This window comes from Palaemon carinicauda, chromosome 18, assembly GCF_036898095.1.
Source record: "Palaemon carinicauda isolate YSFRI2023 chromosome 18, ASM3689809v2, whole genome shotgun sequence".
NCBI lineage: Eukaryota > Metazoa > Arthropoda > Malacostraca > Decapoda > Palaemonidae > Palaemon > Palaemon carinicauda.
Window position 1 is genome coordinate 118,072,361 of NC_090742.1, and position 18,458 is coordinate 118,090,818.

Consider the following 18,458-nt stretch of genomic DNA (forward strand, 5'->3'; position numbering starts at 1 on the left):
GCATTCAAAGAAATTTCATCATTACTGAAAACCTCAAAATGGTCATACTTGCCAGATTTGTTCTTTAACTTCCGTTTGAAATTGTTTATGAATGTCAGTACATGTTTGTAGACCGAAATCAAATGAAGCCAATCGGAATTTCCAACTATAGAATTCAAAATGCCTCCCATCTCTGGCTCAGTCACACTCCCTATCTCACAGTGGCCCTCTGAAACTTCAAGTACATTGGTTAAAGGATTTGGGATCGTTACATCCAAACTGTCATCTTCCAAGATATCATGAATGTTATCAGGTCCTGTGAAGAAATTTGATTTTATCAACCTCTTATATGACAATGACCTGGTAGTACAATCTGCAGGATTTATCATACCTGCACAAAATTTGAAAGTCACAGGGACCGTTTCACATAGATTTTCTATTCTTTGCAACCTATTCATAACAAAAATACTTAGTTTTTTTAATTTATCAAACCTATTTGTTCGAGAATTTAACCAATTCAGTGCAACTGCACTATCTGAGAAAACTACCAATTTTGTAATGTTTATGGGGGATACACACTCTGAACCACTAAGTTCCTTATAAATGTCAACAATAGTTCCGTACCAAGCAAGAGAGATTGAAATTCAAGAAAAGGGATAGACTTTAGCTCTAACTGGCGTCCAATTATTCTATTTTTTGACAGGAGGAAACTTACCTCCTTTGTTCGCAAGTTCTTGATAAAGAGCACAACTCCATATATATGCTTGCTAGAATCACAAAAAGCAATAATTTGGAAAGTATCATTCCTGCGACCAACAAATCTCTTCACTGCAATTTCAGGAACACCATTTACTTGCTTGCAAATATTAGACCATTCTCGTAGCTCCTCACCAGAGAGTCTATCGTCCCATCCAACTTCTTTCCTGCATTGTAGCGAGTGCATAAATAATCTAGCCCTGTTTAATAAAGGACCATAAAATGATAACACATCAAAATTGGCTGCAATAGAACTTAAAATTTGTCTTTTGGTCGTTGCATCCTTATCAAGTACCAACTTGATTGCCGAAAGAGTGTCACTGTTTCTGTCCCAAAGCAAACCAAGCAATTTTACTTTTGTAGGAGTCTTTTCCTTATCTTTATCTACCTGTTGCTGCAGAGAGTCATCATTGGTTATGAATTGCTGCAATTCAAATTTATAGGGAGAAAATATACTGTCAAGTTTCTCATAAGCCCATTTCAACCTGTCTATATCATTGGTCGTGTAAGCCAAGTTATTCATGTAAGCTAAGTTATATAACTCTGTCTTCAATTCCTTTACATCAATATTGTCACCTTGGACATCCAACATCAAAATTTTATAAAGTGCTAACATTAATAAAGTTGGACTACATGGCAAACCAAATGGAAGTCTGCAATGTTTATAAACAATTAAGGATTGGCCTTTTTAGATAAGTTTCTATACCAATAAAAGAGTAACCTACTTTGATCTGAAGGCACCAAGTTGATCATCAGAAATGCCTTTTTTATATCAAAACATAACAATTTTTCATTAAATCTTAGCTGTAAAATAGAAGTAGAAATCTTCTTATTCAAACAAGGACCAGCAAAAATTGCTTGATTATGAGATAGAGTTCTAGGTTTATCTTTGTCAGATTCACACAAATTTGACAAAAATACATTACGGCATTTTGTTGACTCTCGGTCCATCTTGAACACTGGCATGTGCGGCAGGAAGCTATGTTGAGGGTTTTCCTCCAAGAATTGCTCCAAGTTAGATACTCTCTCTATAATGCCTAGCTGTTCCTGTTCTTTAAAAACCTCGTCAATCATTTGAAAAGCATTATCCTTTTTGCTAAATTTCTTAAAATTTGATTTTAATATTGCTTTTGACAGATTTTGATTCTTACCAAGCAAATGAGCTACTTTCCCATTCCATAACAGAGGCATAACTAACCTTCCATCACGATCTCTACAAGTATTTTCTAAAGCAAATTCTACTACTTTCCTGTTCTCCTCATTAAAGTCTTCGTCATATAAGTTAGAATTACTGTGCGAAAAACTATCTGCCTTCGAGGAAAGAATTTCTTCTGCTGCTCTCTCGAGTTCAGCTTCAACAATCTGACCCTTATTTAAAACAGAAATATTAGCACAAGCAGGGAACTTGAATTCCTCTACCGAATCTAAGAACAATCCATCCATATTCAAATTACTATCAACTTAAGGGGACCCTCACCCTTTGCACAAACTTCAGAAGAATGCTTTATCCGGTCTGGTAATAGAGCTAGATTCTGCTTATACCTTTCAATGTCACCTACAAGCATCACTCCTAAGGGTGATTCCAAGTAAACAGAGGGAATCACTTCAGAACTACCTCCAAAACAGCACATCCTTCTGTGGTACTAAATGAGAGTTATCATTTCCCAAGAGTAATTTTATATCTTCAACTTTGTCCCCAGACATATGCAAAGTTTTGTCGTCTAATACATAGCCCTTATCCTTAAATACTTGAGCTACTTCAGAGATACCTGGCAAAACTAATTTCAAATTAATAGACTTCATGGCAATAGCAGTAAAATAATTATCATTCAACTTTACCTTGTATACTACAGTGGCTAACGGCTTTGAAGAATTAATACCATTCACCACCAAAGAATAATTCGGATCAACAACTTCAAACTGCATACTCTTAGCCCAGTCTTCCTCAACGAAAGTTACTTGACTTCCTGAATCCTTTATACCTCGATCCCCATTGTCATTCAGTGAAAAGGAAGGCATAGCAGTCACCGGGTTACAAGAGATTCTTAAAACTCCTAAATCAGACCAAGTTAAATTAGAAACAACAGAATTAGAGTTCGATTTCTCTTTACAATTCACCTTTGCCGTTTGGTTAGTCACTTCTTGGTTATCTGAATCATTCTTAAGGTTATTAGCAGTACTTTTTGGGTCTTTACGAAATTTACAAAGATAGCTGAAATGCCACTTGTTACAATGTTCACATTTTCGGTTAAATTTAAACCTGCAATCTGAAGTTTTATGAGAATCGTAAGTACAGTTTGTACAAAAATTCAATTGTTTTAGTTTTTCAATTTTACTCTGTGGAGTTACATAAACTAAACACTTAAAAATTGGGTGATCAATGTCTCCTTTATTGTCTGCTAAACATAGAGAACATTCTTTTACTTTAGACTTCTCAACATTAACAACAGCAGAAGCTAAACAATTTGAGTTGGGCACCTTTTTCTCAAGATTACCTTGTTTCACATTAAATTTCTTGGATATGTTTTTATATCTTTCCAAAGCAGTAAAGATATGTTAATTTATTTGCTGCAACGAGAGCTTATTCGAGCCAGTAATATGCATTAACTGATTCTTGAAACAGTCATTAAACCCATTCCATATGAAATACTGTAAAACTACGTTTTGATCTATGCTTAAAGCCTCAAATTGATTACAAATTATCCTCATATTACTGATGAAGTCATACGGATCACTCTGATACGTTAGCTTCAACTCCGATAACTGCTTAATAACCCTGTATTGTTGAGACAAAGTATCTGCAAACGCTTTTTGTAATAATTTCTTAGCTTCTTCATACGAACGGTTGCTACAATCTAATGAGTTTACCAGTTTAAGCGAGTCACCTGAAAGCTGTCTCGTAAGAAGAGTAAATTTAACGTGAGTACTAAGATCATACTTATCAATAGTTGCTTCGAACTCTCGCAAAAACTTGGAAATATCCTCACCTTCTCGATTACCAAATGTCGGTAAAGGTAGTTCAGGTAATTTAAGCTGTGAAATTTCAGAACGCGAACGATCGGAAAGGTTTCCGGGCGAAAGTGACACCGCGGTCTTAAGGAGAGAGAGACACTTACTCAAACGATCGTCATAAACGAACCAAGTATCCATTTCCTCACTCACCAATTCATCGCCGTTGTCGTCTTTATCTGCGCTATCCCAAATTTCCTTCAAAACCTCGTTATTCACTTTGTCAAGTTTTTCTTTAAGGTCAACCAACATGTTCATATGCTCGTTAGCATCGCTTACAGACATCGAAGAAACAAACCTTTCTATGAAATTACACTTCTTGGTAACTTGTTGCCTAAGGGCTGAACGAAAACTGCACGAAATGCTCTTCGGCGGCATTTTTCTGAGAATTTAACGAAAAAATTTAAAACTTAAAGCAATACAGTGAAATATTAAAGCGATACGTAACCAGCTCACGGAAATTCATCAAGAAAAAACATACTTAAGGCAATAATGAACCTCGCAACCAATCCCATCCTCGTCGCCATTTTCGAAAAGCAAATTTATGAGAGGGCAATGTAACATAAATTAAGGAGAAGCAAAATTATAAGTCATAAAAAATTAATTTAATTTACAATTAAACGGTAAATTTATGACAATTTACAATCCGAAGAATGACTGGCGAATATGATGATCCTGATCAGTTCAAATCTCGGAAAAACTTAGCGTGGACTTTCTCTCTCTCTCCGCCAGAGAAACTGCATTTGGTCCGCACTATTACCCCTCAATTTTCGAAACATCCGAAGGATCTGTAACCCATAGCATGAAACATTATAAATTGGAAACATCAGGGGCTACAAACATAATGTGCATATATGCGATATCTTACAAAACAAACGAACTTTTAATATTAATCTATGGAAAATACAAAACCTAGATCAATAAACGATTTTGATAATCCTAATATAAATGTCAAGATCAGATTTTTAAAACTTAAAAAGAGACCATTCAGACTTTATTATATATATATGAGTTTGGTTGCAAGACAAAAGGTTATAAAACCGTAACTATAGTTGAAAGTTCACTAAGCAAATGCATCGTACTTAATGCAAACCTTACCTCAACATATAGCCAGTCTCTTAGGTCCATAGAAAAGCAGTGACGAAGGTAGAGGTGTTGATGGTAGTCTTCTATTTGAGCTCTTGAGTAGTATAAGGTAGTCAGACGATGACGTGATCCATGAGCGGCTAAGTCCAGAGCCACCGATCTTACACTAATGAATGACAGCCATTGTCCTTGGCTGCCAAAAAAATTAATTCAAATTCAGGAGAAGACTGCCTTGCTGCGCTTCTTACGCTGGCCTCTTCATACTGCCTTCTTCAGATCATTCACCACCGACAACGGTTTTCCCAGTCTTGTGTCCAGCAGCGAACAACCTGGTAAAACTCAAAATACATCGCTCAAGAATGGCTTGTTTCCTGCTTTAAAATTGTCCCAAGAGGTAGTTTAAGGTATGCTAAGTAGATGCATTTGCTTTTCAAAATAAAAGAACCAAACCATTCCCAAACAAACAATTTAAACATAAGAAATTTACCACAACCAAACAATTCATATAATATACAAAACAATAAAATGCACACGGATGTGCATTTTTTCTACATATATATATATATATATATATATATATATATATATATATATATATATATATATATATATATATACATAAATATATATATATATATATATATATATATATATATATATATATATATATATATATATATATATATATATATATATATATATCTATATATATATATACATACATATATATATATATATATATATATATATATATATATATATATATATATATATATATATATATATATATATATATATATATATATATATCTATATATATATATATATATATATATATATATATATATATATCTATATACATATATAGATAGATATATATATATATATAGATATATATATATATATATATATATATATATATATATATATATATATATATATATATATATATATATATGTGTGTGTGTGTGTGTGTGTTTGTGTGTGTAAATAACTTCAAAATACCGAAGTACCATTGTAGTGTAGGCAATATATGTATATATGCGGCGTGACTTGTCCGGTAGTTCGGTAGTTTCAAGTTACTTACATTTTTTTTCTGGTTTAGTATTCTGAAGTTATAAAGTAATTTACAGCTCTATCTTGACTTTTCAAGGAGCAATATCTAAATAGAACAAAACCCATAGCCCATAGAAATGCAGTCTTCGATATTGTCTACACGAGTGTACCAACCGTGTGGCACACAATTGTACATAATTATGTTGTATATATTATGCTTGTATCTGCGCTCTTCCCTCGCACTAAAAAGAACCTGAATGATCATGTCTCCGTTTTGCTCAGTAACATTGTCTGTCTCTCGAACAGGTCATGTCCTGTTGCCTTGAGGTTTTGTATATAAAGAAGAGTGTTCCTTAATAAAACTCAGTTGATTGCATCCTGCCTTTGAGTTAACAACTCCTCTCTCGGCCCGTCACACGAGGAGAGAAAAGTATTCACAAGACGTCTATATATACGTGTTTGATGGTGATGCTGTTGATAATATAAGAACATTTTGTGAGAAAAGAAAGCTCTGAAAAGCTCGGATACACTTTAGAAATCGTGAAGTGGTAAAACAACTTAATGAACACACGCGTGCAACCACGGCATCTAAAGTTGAAAGAAAGATAGTTATTACAAAGATAAAAGTGCGAGGTGCTGAAACTTCTCAAGTAATTAACGAGTGCCTTGTAAATTTTCCTGAAGCTTGTCAAGGAGTGATAGCCTACTTATCACCCGATCGCTAAAGAAAATTCTGCATAGGAATCGGAAAAAAAATTGCCGATTTCCCTGGAAATCCGAACAATTTAGAACTTGTAATACCCAAAAGCTTTAAAAATTATCGTGTAACTGATAGTATTAAAGAATAGTTTTTATCAGCTGATAGCTGTCATGCATCATGTAGAATTTTGATATTTGGAGGAATAGGAATTGCAATTTTTTTAGTCAAACAGATTATAGAAAAATTACGAATTTAAAAAAAAATTTTGACTTCCACCCTATAATTAGCATCATATATTAACATTCAAACTAGTCGGAAGAACTTATGCAACAATTTTGCTTTTTGCATAATATGTATACAGTATATGCAGCGAGACTGGTCTGCGTCAGAAATAGTCCACGGAAAAATGGATTGTGGCGAGATGGCCTGAGCAAAATGGCCATGGCTAAACGTCCCATCCCCTATACACAAACACACACACACACACGCACACACACACACACACACACACTCGCACACACACACACACACACACACACATATATATATATATATATATATATATATATATATATATATATATATATATATATATATATATATATATTTATATATATATATATATATATATATATATATATATATATATATATTTTTTTTTTTTTTTGGGGGGGGGGGGCTCAAGCCATGTCGTCCTGATGGAAGTTCCTATAGGGTAGCTTCCTAGGGTATATTACAACTACGGCGATATTCCCAGAGAATTTACCTTAAGGTACCCAGAATTATAACTCCTGGAGCGAATATCCCTAATGAAAGGGATATCGCGACATATCAGAGGACGTATTCTTGACACGCCACATGGCAATCTGCACCCCAAACAGAGATAACACATCGAAGGGGTCAATTGGCAAGAAAACGAAAATGGGAAAGAAAAAGGGGGAGCCGCTCCCAAGGCTCCCTCTTCTCCCGTTTCGTAAGCGTGCCTGTCGCCAGTCCTGGCGCCATCTGTATTCCTTTTTGCGGCGTAGCTTAACAACTCGGTGTTTTTTCCTGTGTTTCTCGCAAATCTTGGATTTATTCAGCTTTTCATGGTTTCTCCAACTTCGTTGGCCTCTGATAAGTTGAGTACCATTTCTTTTATGTATAAATGTAGGCTCTTGGTAAATTTTAAAGTGATTAATAGTATTAATCTTTGTTACAAGAGCCGTTGCCTACCGGAGGCATCATAGACGCTGTCGCTCGCTAGGTATGAGTTTTAGTTAGCCAGAGCGACATTCCCGGTTGTTTTGCTTTAATAAATTTTAGCTATTTAGCGTTACATAGGATTTCCTTTCGTGCTTTTAGTATTATTTTGGCGAAGTTTTCGCCAACTCTGGCCTACGCTAGGCCATGTAGCCTAGTCGTTTGGTCCTAGTACTTCCTGCATGATTTTGGTTTTCCGAGTGTTTTAAAATTTTATTGAAGCTTTAGGCTGTTTTTTATACATTTAAGATTATGTTGAATATTTCCAAGATAGTATACGAGTGAGTTTCGGTGATTTAGGTAATCGATTCTCTTGGTGCCTAGGCTAAGTTGCTTATGGAGCCTTAGTATACTTTCTCATACTCCCTGGTTGCTTTCTTTTCTTCGGAGAAGGTATGCAATCCCTTTCCCTCTGTTTAAGCCTTAGGCTTAACCCTAAGTGGTTTATCTGAATTAACTTTCGATAAAACTATAGTGGGGTGTTACTGTACCTCCCTGTTCCAGTAAGTCTGGTTTCAGAGAGGGATAGAACATCAGAGTTTTTAGTCTGAGTCTGTGTCTGTCTGGCTTGGGGTAGAGTCTCCCTCGCTGGCCTGACACAGACATAGGAGGCTTAGCCTCCTTAGGTCACTGCCGAAGATTTCTGTACGAGATGATTCCTTCTTTTGTGATCTAGCAGACTAGTCCTTGTTGCTGTTCTCGGTGGGAGGATAAGATCCTTTCCCTGGGAGTAGCAACGCCTTCCTTGCTTTGGTTCATTGGGAGCTGGGAAGTATTGCTGGCCTCCCTCCTTGGATCTCCCTTAGGCTAAGATGAGTTTTCTTGGCTGCGGGTGATCCTTCACTAAAGCAAGGTTGGTGGGACCCTCTTTTGTCCCTTCCCCCTCTATCTCCGTAATGGCCTAGCCATTACAGTACTGTACGTCATTCTACATCTGGACCTAGGATAGGTTAGGATGTGGAATTGACTCAGTCCCTTGCCGGCCGGCAGAGTCTGCCGGCCGGCAAGGGTCTTCTGCTTTGAGTGCTGCCCGGACCTCCCTTGGTCCCTCATCCATGCCTGCCTGTAGAGCCAGACGGCATTGGTCAGGAAGCCTGAATTAGATTCTCCCCTTCCTTATATGCACTCTTTCGGATTGCCGGGCTTGGAGGTAGTTTACGCTCTTATCCCGGCATCCATTCTGTGTTCTTCCAGTGCTGTACCCGACTCGGCTGCCGGCCTATGAGGCCGGCAGATGGGCAGTCGTAGTCCTCTGGTTCTTTTGCTACTGGCCGGCATCGGTTGTTTACCTTTGCCGGCCGGCTAATGTCAGCCCTTGTCTGCCGGTCGCTATGAGCAGTGGCCGGCAGCCGGGTACTACCTTGTGTAGTTGCCGGCCGGCAGTTATTGCCGGCCGACATTGGCTGATGCCGGCCGGCAGTTACTGCCGGCCAGCACATGCATTTGAACCAGCGTTCTGCCGCCTTATAGCTGTTAAGTAGTATACTTTAAAGCTAGTCATGGTGTGTGCCGGCCGGCAAGTGGCGGCCGGCACATTACCTTCTATACTGCACCAGTATTCTTCAGTATAACATATACTGTAGGAAGAAAACTATAGTATAAGTTTTGGTACAGCAGTCCCAGAACTGCAGATAGACCTCTTTGCGACGAAAGACAACAAGAAGTTGCCCCTGTACGTGTCCCCGTACGAGGACCCATTAGCGGAAGCAGTGGACGCGATGTCCCTCGACTGGAACAGATGGTCCAGAATTTATCTGTTCCCTTCTCACAACCTTCTGTTGAGGGTCCTCAACAAACTGAGATCCTTCAAGGGGGTAGCGGCAATAGTGGCCCACAAGTGGCCGAACAGCGTGTGGTTCCCCCTGGCATTGCAACTACGGTTGAAGTTTATACCGCTACCAGATCCAGTTCTGACCCAGCGAGTCCAGAAGTCGACTGTCTGCGCTTTATTACAGAAAACCCGGACCCTGCAGCTCATGATTTTATCTCCCTAGCGGTGAGAAAGCGTTTCGGGATTTCGAAAGCCAGCATAGACTTCCTAGAGGAATATAAGTGCAAATCTACTAGAAGGCAATATGAGTCATCTTGGAGAAAATGGGTGGCCTTTGTCAAGGCGAAGAATCCGCAGGAGATCTCGACAGACTTCTGCTTATCTTTCTTCATCCACCTCCATAGTCAGGGGTTGGCATCTAACACGATTTCGGCGTGTAAGTCTGCTTTGACAAGACCCATTCTATATGCCTTCCAGGTCGACCTCGGTAACGAGATCTTTAATAAAGTTCCGAAAGCCTGCGCTAGGCTCAGACCTTCAGCACCTCCAAAGCCCATTTCATGGTCTTTAGACAAAGTTCTTCATTTCGCCTCTCTGTTGAGCAATGATGAATGTGCGTTAAAGGATTTGACCCAAAAAGTTATTTTCCTATTTGCACTCGCGTCCGGGGCCAGGGTTAGTGAGATCGTAGCCCTCTCGAGAGAGGCAGGTCGTGTTCAGTTCCTGGATGGGGGAGAACTGAACCTGTTTCCGGATCTTACGTTTCTCGCCAAGAATGAGTTACCCACCAACAGGTGGGGTCCCTGGAGAATCTGCCCTCTGAAAGAAGATGCATCTCTATGTCCAGTAGAATGCCTAAAGGTCTATCTTTGTAGAACTTCAGACTTCAAGGGTGGTCAACTATTCAGGGGAGAAACATCAGGCTCAAATTTATCTCTTAATCAACTCAGAGCGAAAATCACATATTCTATTCGCAGAGCGGATCCTGACAGTACACCCGCAGGTCATGATCCGAGGAAAGTTGCCTCATCCTTAAATTTCTTTAATTGTATGGATTTTGAACATCTCCGTTCATACACTGGCTGGAAGTCTTCCAGAGTGTTCTTTCGCCACTATGCGAAGCAAGTAGAGGAACTAAAGAGATCTGTGGTAGCAGTGGGTCGCGTCGTTAACCCTACTGTTTAACTCTGCGAGGAACAGTGGTTTTAATTGGGACGATTAATTCCAGGGTGAGTGTGTAGTTACATACTGTACTACAAACTAAGTGAGGGCACTGAGTTACCCACGTAGACTGTTACATTTCCAAAGGTGAACCTAGCATAAGTGCAGACATGTGTGCCAAGCGTTTCTAACGCTAATGTGATTGATTTGTAATACAGACTTTTATGACTTTGATACCTCGGTATCTTAAAAGTGGCAATAATGTTTTTTCTTTCAGAGAAACAAGTTCTGTTTACTATCATACTTATGCTTAAAGTTTTGGGTTATCCTCTTCTTATACATATTTATATATAATTGTTGTTAACCTGTCTATTTATTGTCTGTCAATAAACTTGTTCATGAGAACCTTGCGTCTCCTTCACCTGTGTCAATTTATTGGTATAATTGAGCATTCATTTTATGTACTTTATCGGGGATAATTCTAAGAGAATTGTTCCTTTATGCAAGCTATGTTGCATTGGTTTATGCTTTCCCTTAACGGGAGGACTCCATCCCATAACGGGACGGTGGGCGGATTTACAAGTTTCCTCCTATACGGATATAAACCTTTGTCCAATACAAGTATTGTGCGGAGAACTGGTCGATATTTCATATTGACGCAGTGGTTCTTTACAAACTATGCTTTACTTAATATAGGGTGAGACCACTATATTGGCTTGCCTGGTATTCATACATAGGTATATGTACTCTTCGAGACTTTTCCAGAGTCTAGTAGGACTCTTCCCTGTAGGGGGCAGGAAGCTCTAACATGGTTTATGGTTAGTGGAAAAGATGTATAACGGTAACATCTTAGGTCTCTAGGTCTAGTCGACCGGGAAAAATTACCTCCGGGGAGTACGGCACGTTCTGAGAATCCACAGATACAGTAATGCTCTGGTATATTTCCATCAGGACGACATGGCTTGAGCCCAAAAAACGGATTTTGAGCGAAGCGAAAAATCTATTTTTGGGTGAGATGGCCATGTCGTCCTGATGGACCCGTCCTTCCCTTTCTATGAAAGGGCTGTAAGACCCCTCCCTACATACAGTATCTGTAGCACCTTGTGTATCGCTACAAGGAATACAGATGGCGCCAGGACTGGCGACAGGCACGCTTACGAAACGGGAGAAGAGGGAGCCTTGGGAGCGGCTCCCCCTTTTTCTTTCCCATTTTCGTTTTCTTGCCAATTGACCCCTTTGATGTGTTATCTCTGTTTGGGGTGCAGATTGCCATGTGGCGTGTCAAGAATACGTCCTCTGATATGTCGCGATATCCCTTTCATTAGGGATATTCGCTCCAGGAGTTAGAATTCTGGGTACCTTAAGGTAAATTCTCTGGGAATATCGCCGTAGTTGTAATATACCCTAGGAAGCTACCCTATAGGAACTTCCATCAGGATGACATGGCCATCTCACCCAAAAATAGATTTTTCGCTTCGCTCAAAATCCGTTATATATATATACAGTAGATACATATATATACATATATATATATATATATATATATATATATATATATATATATATATATATATATATATATATATATATATATATATATATATATATATATATTTATATTTATATACTGTATTATATACGCACCAGGTTAGACGACAGTTTTAAACATTCAGCAACTTATTTTTCTTGCTCAGCTTATGGTAAATTCATGAATTACATTCTGCCAAATTGGAAAGTGTCTTCTGGCCCATAGTATTTCTCAAGTATGTCTTTATGAGCTTCAATTTGCTGAAGGGTCTTTCAAATGAAGCAACTGATACCCCTAGAGTCAATAATAACCTAAGTGCCACTTGAAGGTTAGCGAATCCTTCACCATATTTCATAAAAAACTAAGGCTGATTCAATGTTTCTGTTCCTTACCAAGAACTTTACATCTTGTATCTCTTGGCATAGTTCTAAGGCTTTCAGGTCTTCGTCATCTTTTTGCTCCACGTCTTTGCACACTGCATCAACTTCTTCGTTTTTTGCCAAATAATTCCTTAGGGCAGAGGAAATGTAAAAGAAAATGTAAACTAAAACGAAGATATTTAGAAGTAAACATTTTTGAGTGCATCATTTTCATTGTCAGGATGATTAATTCTATTACAAAAAGAAAACAAATCGGGGAAATATTTAATTTTTTTTTTTGGGGGGGGGGGGGGGGGGTTTAATGGCGTAGTTGCAAAAAACATTATTTCCGGTAACATATTTCAAAACTTTTATCCTTTACCCGCTAATTATTATTATTTCAATATTGTGGGGCGGCAAATCCAGGCTATTTTTGCCGCCCCTAAAAAAGTGCCGCCCCAGGCCATTTGCTCTCCCCCATGTGAGGGCCCTGAAGTGAAGGCATACGAAAGTAAACATTTTCTTTCTCATTGTTAGTTTTGTTTGATTTTGGTGAATAAAGTTTTGCGTTGCTTGGGCTATTATTCATAGTTTGAATTACACATATATTCCTTAATTGCTTAGGGCCTTTAAAGTGCTTAATCCTACCCTGGTCAAATTATTTATTTATATATATATATATATATATATATATATATATATATATATATATATATATATATATATATATATATATATATATATATATATATATATATATATATATATATATATTTGGGCTCAAGCCATGTCGTCCTGATGGAAGTTCCTATAGGGTAGCTTCCTAGGGTATATTACAACTACGGCGATATTCCCAGAGAATTTACCTTAAGGTACCAGAATTCTAACTCCTGGAGCGAGTATCCCTCGTGAAAGGGATATCGCGACATATCAGAGGACGTATTCTAGACACGTCACATGGCAATCTACGACCAGAACAGAGATTTCGTCTCGTAGGAGGTGATTGACGAGATACGAATTCGGGAAAGAAAAAGGGGAGCCGCTCCCAAGGCTTCCTTATCCCCCGATTCGTATGCGTGCCTGGCGCCAATCCTGGCGCCATCTGTATTCCTTTTTGCGTAGCTTAACAACTCGGTGTTTTTTCCTGTTTTTCTCGCAAATCTTGGATTTATTCAGCTTTTCATGGCTTCTCCGTCTTCGTTGGCCTCGGATAAGTTGAGTATAGTGTCTGTTATGTATAAATGTAGGCTCTTGGTAAAATTTTGAGTGATTAATAGGATTAATCTTTGATACAAGAGCCGTAGCCTACCAGAGGTGTCCTGGACACTGTCACTCGCTAGGTATAAATTAGTTAGTCAGAGTGACATTCCTGGTTGTTTTGCTTTAATAAATTTTAGCTATTTAGCTTTACATAGGATTTCCTTTCGTGCTTAGTATTATTTGGCGAAGTATTCGCCATTCTGGCCTACGCTAGGCCATGTAGCCTAGTCGTTTGGTCCTAGTACTTCATGCATGATTTTGGTTTTTCCGAGTGTAATTAAAATTTTATTGAAGCTTTAGGCTATATTTTATACATTTAAGACTGTGTGGAATATTTCCAAGATTGTATACATGTGAGTTTCGGTGAATTAGGTAATCGATTCTCTTGGTGCCTAGGCTAATTGCTTATGGAGCCTTAGTATACTTTTTCATACTCCCCGGTTGCTTTCTTTTCTTCGGAGAAGGTATGCAATCCCTTTCCCTCTGTTTAAGCCTTGGGCTTATCCCTAAGTGGTTTTTTCCGAATTTAATTTCGATAAAACTATACTAGGGTGTTACTGTACCTTCCTGTTCCAGTAAGTCTGGTTCAAAGATGGACAGAACAACAGAGTTTTTAGTCTGAGTCCGTGTTGTCTGGCTTGGGGCAGAGTCTCCCTCGCTGACCTAACACTTACAAAGGGAGCTTAGCTCCCTTAAGTCACTACCGAAGGTTTCTGTAAGTTATGATTCCTTCTTTTGTGATCGACCAGACTAAGTCCTGTTGCTGTTCTCGGGGGAGGATAAGTTCTTCCCTTGGGAGTAGCAACGCCTTCCTTGCTTTGGTGCTCTGGAAGCTGGCAAGTATTGCTGGCCCTTTCCCTTAGATCTTCCTTAGGCTAAGACAAAGTTCTTGGCTGCGGGTGATCTGTCACTAAAGCAAGGTTGGCAGGACCCTCTTGTCCCTTCCCCCTCTATCTCCGTAATGGCCTAGCCATTACAGTACTGTACGTCATTCTACATCTGGACCTAGGATAGGTTAGGATGTGGAATTGACTCAGTCCCTTGCCGGCCGGCAGAGTCTGCCGGCCGGCAAGGGTCTTCTGCTTTGAGTGCTGCCCGGACCTCCCTTGGTCCCTCATCCATGCCTGCCTGTAGAGCCAGACGGCATTGGTCAGGAAGCCTGAATTAGATTCTCCCCTTCCTTATATGCACTCTTTCGGATTGCCGGGCTTGGAGGTAGTTTACGCTCTTATCCCGGCATCCATTCTGTGTTCTTCCAGTGCTGTACCCGACTCGGCTGCCGGCCTATGAGGCCGGCAGATGGGCAGTCGTAGTCCTCTGGTTCTTTTGCTACTGGCCGGCATCGGTTGTTTACCTTTGCCGGCCGGCTAATGTCAGCCCTTGTCTGCCGGTCGCTATGAGCAGTGGCCGGCAGCCGGGTACTACCTTGTGTAGTTGCCGGCCGGCAGTTATTGCCGGCCGACATTGGCTGATGCCGGCCGGCAGTTACTGCCGGCCAGCACATGCATTTGAACCAGCGTTCTGCCGCCTTATAGCTGTTAAGTAGTATACTTTAAAGCTAGTCATGGTGTGTGCCGGCCGGCAAGTGGCGGCCGGCACATTACCTTCTATACTGCACCAGTATTCTTCAGTATAACATATACTGTAGGAAGAAAACTATAGTATAAGTTTTGGTACAGCAGTCCCAGAACTGCAGATAGACCTCTTTGCGACGAAAGACAACAAGAAGTTGCCCCTGTACGTGTCCCCGTACGAGGACCCATTAGCGGAAGCAGTGGACGCGATGTCCCTCGACTGGAACAGATGGTCCAGAATTTATCTGTTCCCTTCTCACAACCTTCTGTTGAGGGTCCTCAACAAACTGAGATCCTTCAAGGGGGTAGCGGCAATAGTGGCCCACAAGTGGCCGAACAGCGTGTGGTTCCCCCTGGCATTGCAACTACGGTTGAAGTTTATACCGCTACCAGATCCAGTTCTGACCCAGCGAGTCCAGAAGTCGACTGTCTGCGCTTTATTACAGAAAACCCGGACCCTGCAGCTCATGATTTTATCTCCCTAGCGGTGAGAAAGCGTTTCGGGATTTCGAAAGCCAGCATAGACTTCCTAGAGGAATATAAGTGCAAATCTACTAGAAGGCAATATGAGTCATCTTGGAGAAAATGGGTGGCCTTTGTCAAGGCGAAGAATCCGCAGGAGATCTCGACAGACTTCTGCTTATCTTTCTTCATCCACCTCCATAGTCAGGGGTTGGCATCTAACACGATTTCGGCGTGTAAGTCTGCTTTGACAAGACCCATTCTATATGCCTTCCAGGTCGACCTCGGTAACGAGATCTTTAATAAAGTTCCGAAAGCCTGCGCTAGGCTCAGACCTTCAGCACCTCCAAAGCCCATTTCATGGTCTTTAGACAAAGTTCTTCATTTCGCCTCTCTGTTGAGCAATGATGAATGTGCGTTAAAGGATTTGACCCAAAAAGTTATTTTCCTATTTGCACTCGCGTCCGGGGCCAGGGTTAGTGAGATTGTAGCCCTCTCGAGAGAGGCAGGTCGTGTTCAGTTCCTGGATGGGGGAGAACTGAACCTGTTTCCGGATCTTACGTTTCTCGCCAAGAATGAGTTACCCACCAACAGGTGGGGTCCTTGGAGAATCTGCCCTCTGAAAGAAGATGCATCTCTATGTCCAGTAGAATGCCTAAAGGTCTATCTTTGTAGAACTTCAGACTTCAAGGGTGGTCAACTATTCAGGGGAGAAACATCAGGCTCAAATTTATCTCTTAATCAACTCAGAGCGAAAATCACATATTCTATTCGCAGAGCGGATCCTGACAGTACACCCGCAGGTCATGATCCGAGGAAAGTTGCCTCATCCTTAAATTTCTTTAATTGTATGGATTTTGAACATCTCCGTTCATACACTGGCTGGAAGTCTTCCAGAGTGTTCTTTCGCCACTATGCGAAGCAAGTAGAGGAACTAAAGAGATCTGTGGTAGCAGTGGGTCGCGTCGTTAACCCTACTGTTTAACTCTGCGAGGAACAGTGGTTTTAATTGGGACGATTAATTCCAGGGTGAGTGTGTAGTTACATACTGTACTACAAACTAAGTGAGGGCACTGAGTTACCCACGTAGACTGTTACATTTCCAAAGGTGAACCTAGCATAAGTGCAGACATGTGTGCCAAGCGTTTCTAACGCTAATGTGATTGATTTGTAATACAGACTTTTATGACTTTGATACCTCGGTATCTTAAAAGTGGCAATAATGTTTTTTCTTTCAGAGAAACAAGTTCTGTTTACTATCATACTTATGCTTAAAGTTTTGGGTTATCCTCTTCTTATACATATTTATATATAATTGTTGTTAACCTGTCTATTTATTGTCTGTCAATAAACTTGTTCATGAGAACCTTGCGTCTCCTTCACCTGTGTCAATTTATTGGTATAATTGAGCATTCATTTTATGTACTTTATCGGGGATAATTCTAAGAGAATTGTTCCTTTATGCAAGCTATGTTGCATTGGTTTATGCTTTCCCTTAACGGGAGGACTCCATCCCATAACGGGACGGTGGGCGGATTTACAAGTTTCCTCCTATACGGATATAAACCTTTGTCCAATACAAGTATTGTGCGGAGAACTGGTCGATATTTCATATTGACGCAGTGGTTCTTTACAAACTATGCTTTACTTAATATAGGGTGAGACCACTATATTGGCTTGCCTGGTATTCATACATAGGTATATGTACTCTTCGAGACTTTTCCAGAGTCTAGTAGGACTCTTCCCTGTAGGGGGCAGGAAGCTCTAACATGGTTTATGGTTAGTGGAAAAGATGTATAACGGTAACATCTTAGGTCTCTAGGTCTAGTCGACCGGGAAAAATTACCTCCGGGGAGTACGGCACGTTCTGAGAATCCACAGATACAGTAATGCTCTGGTATATTTCCATCAGGACGACATGGCTTGAGCCCAAAAAACGGATTTTGAGCGAAGCGAAAAATCTATTTTTGGGTGAGATGGCCATGTCGTCCTGATGGACCCGTCCTTCCCTTTCTATGAAAGGGCTGTAAGACCCCTCCCTACATACAGTATCTGTAGCACCTTGTGTATCGCTACAAGGAATACAGATGGCGCCAGGACTGGCGACAGGCACGCTTACGAAACGGGAGAAGAGGGAGCCTTGGGAGCGGCTCCCCCTTTTTCTTTCCCATTTTCGTTTTCTTGCCAATTGACCCCTTTGATGTGTTATCTCTGTTTGGGGTGCAGATTGCCATGTGGCGTGTCAAGAATACGTCCTCTGATATGTCGCGATATCCCTTTCATTAGGGATATTCGCTCCAGGAGTTAGAATTCTGGGTACCTTAAGGTAAATTCTCTGGGAATATCGCCGTAGTTGTAATATACCCTAGGAAGCTACCCTATAGGAACTTCCATCAGGATGACATGGCCATCTCACCCAAAAATAGATTTTTCGCTTCGCTCAAAATCCGTTATATATATATACAGTAGATACATATATATACATATATATATATATATATATATATATATATAT

The 18,458-nt window shown here is 39.9% G+C and overlaps 1 pseudogene; it reads right to left on the reverse strand.

Annotated features, from left to right (window-relative positions):
* LOC137657516 (uncharacterized) overlaps nucleotides 1–4,091 on the reverse strand; it is a 5,659-nt pseudogene extending 1,568 nt beyond the window's left edge.
* Between the last annotated feature and the right edge of the window lie 14,367 nt (nucleotides 4,092–18,458).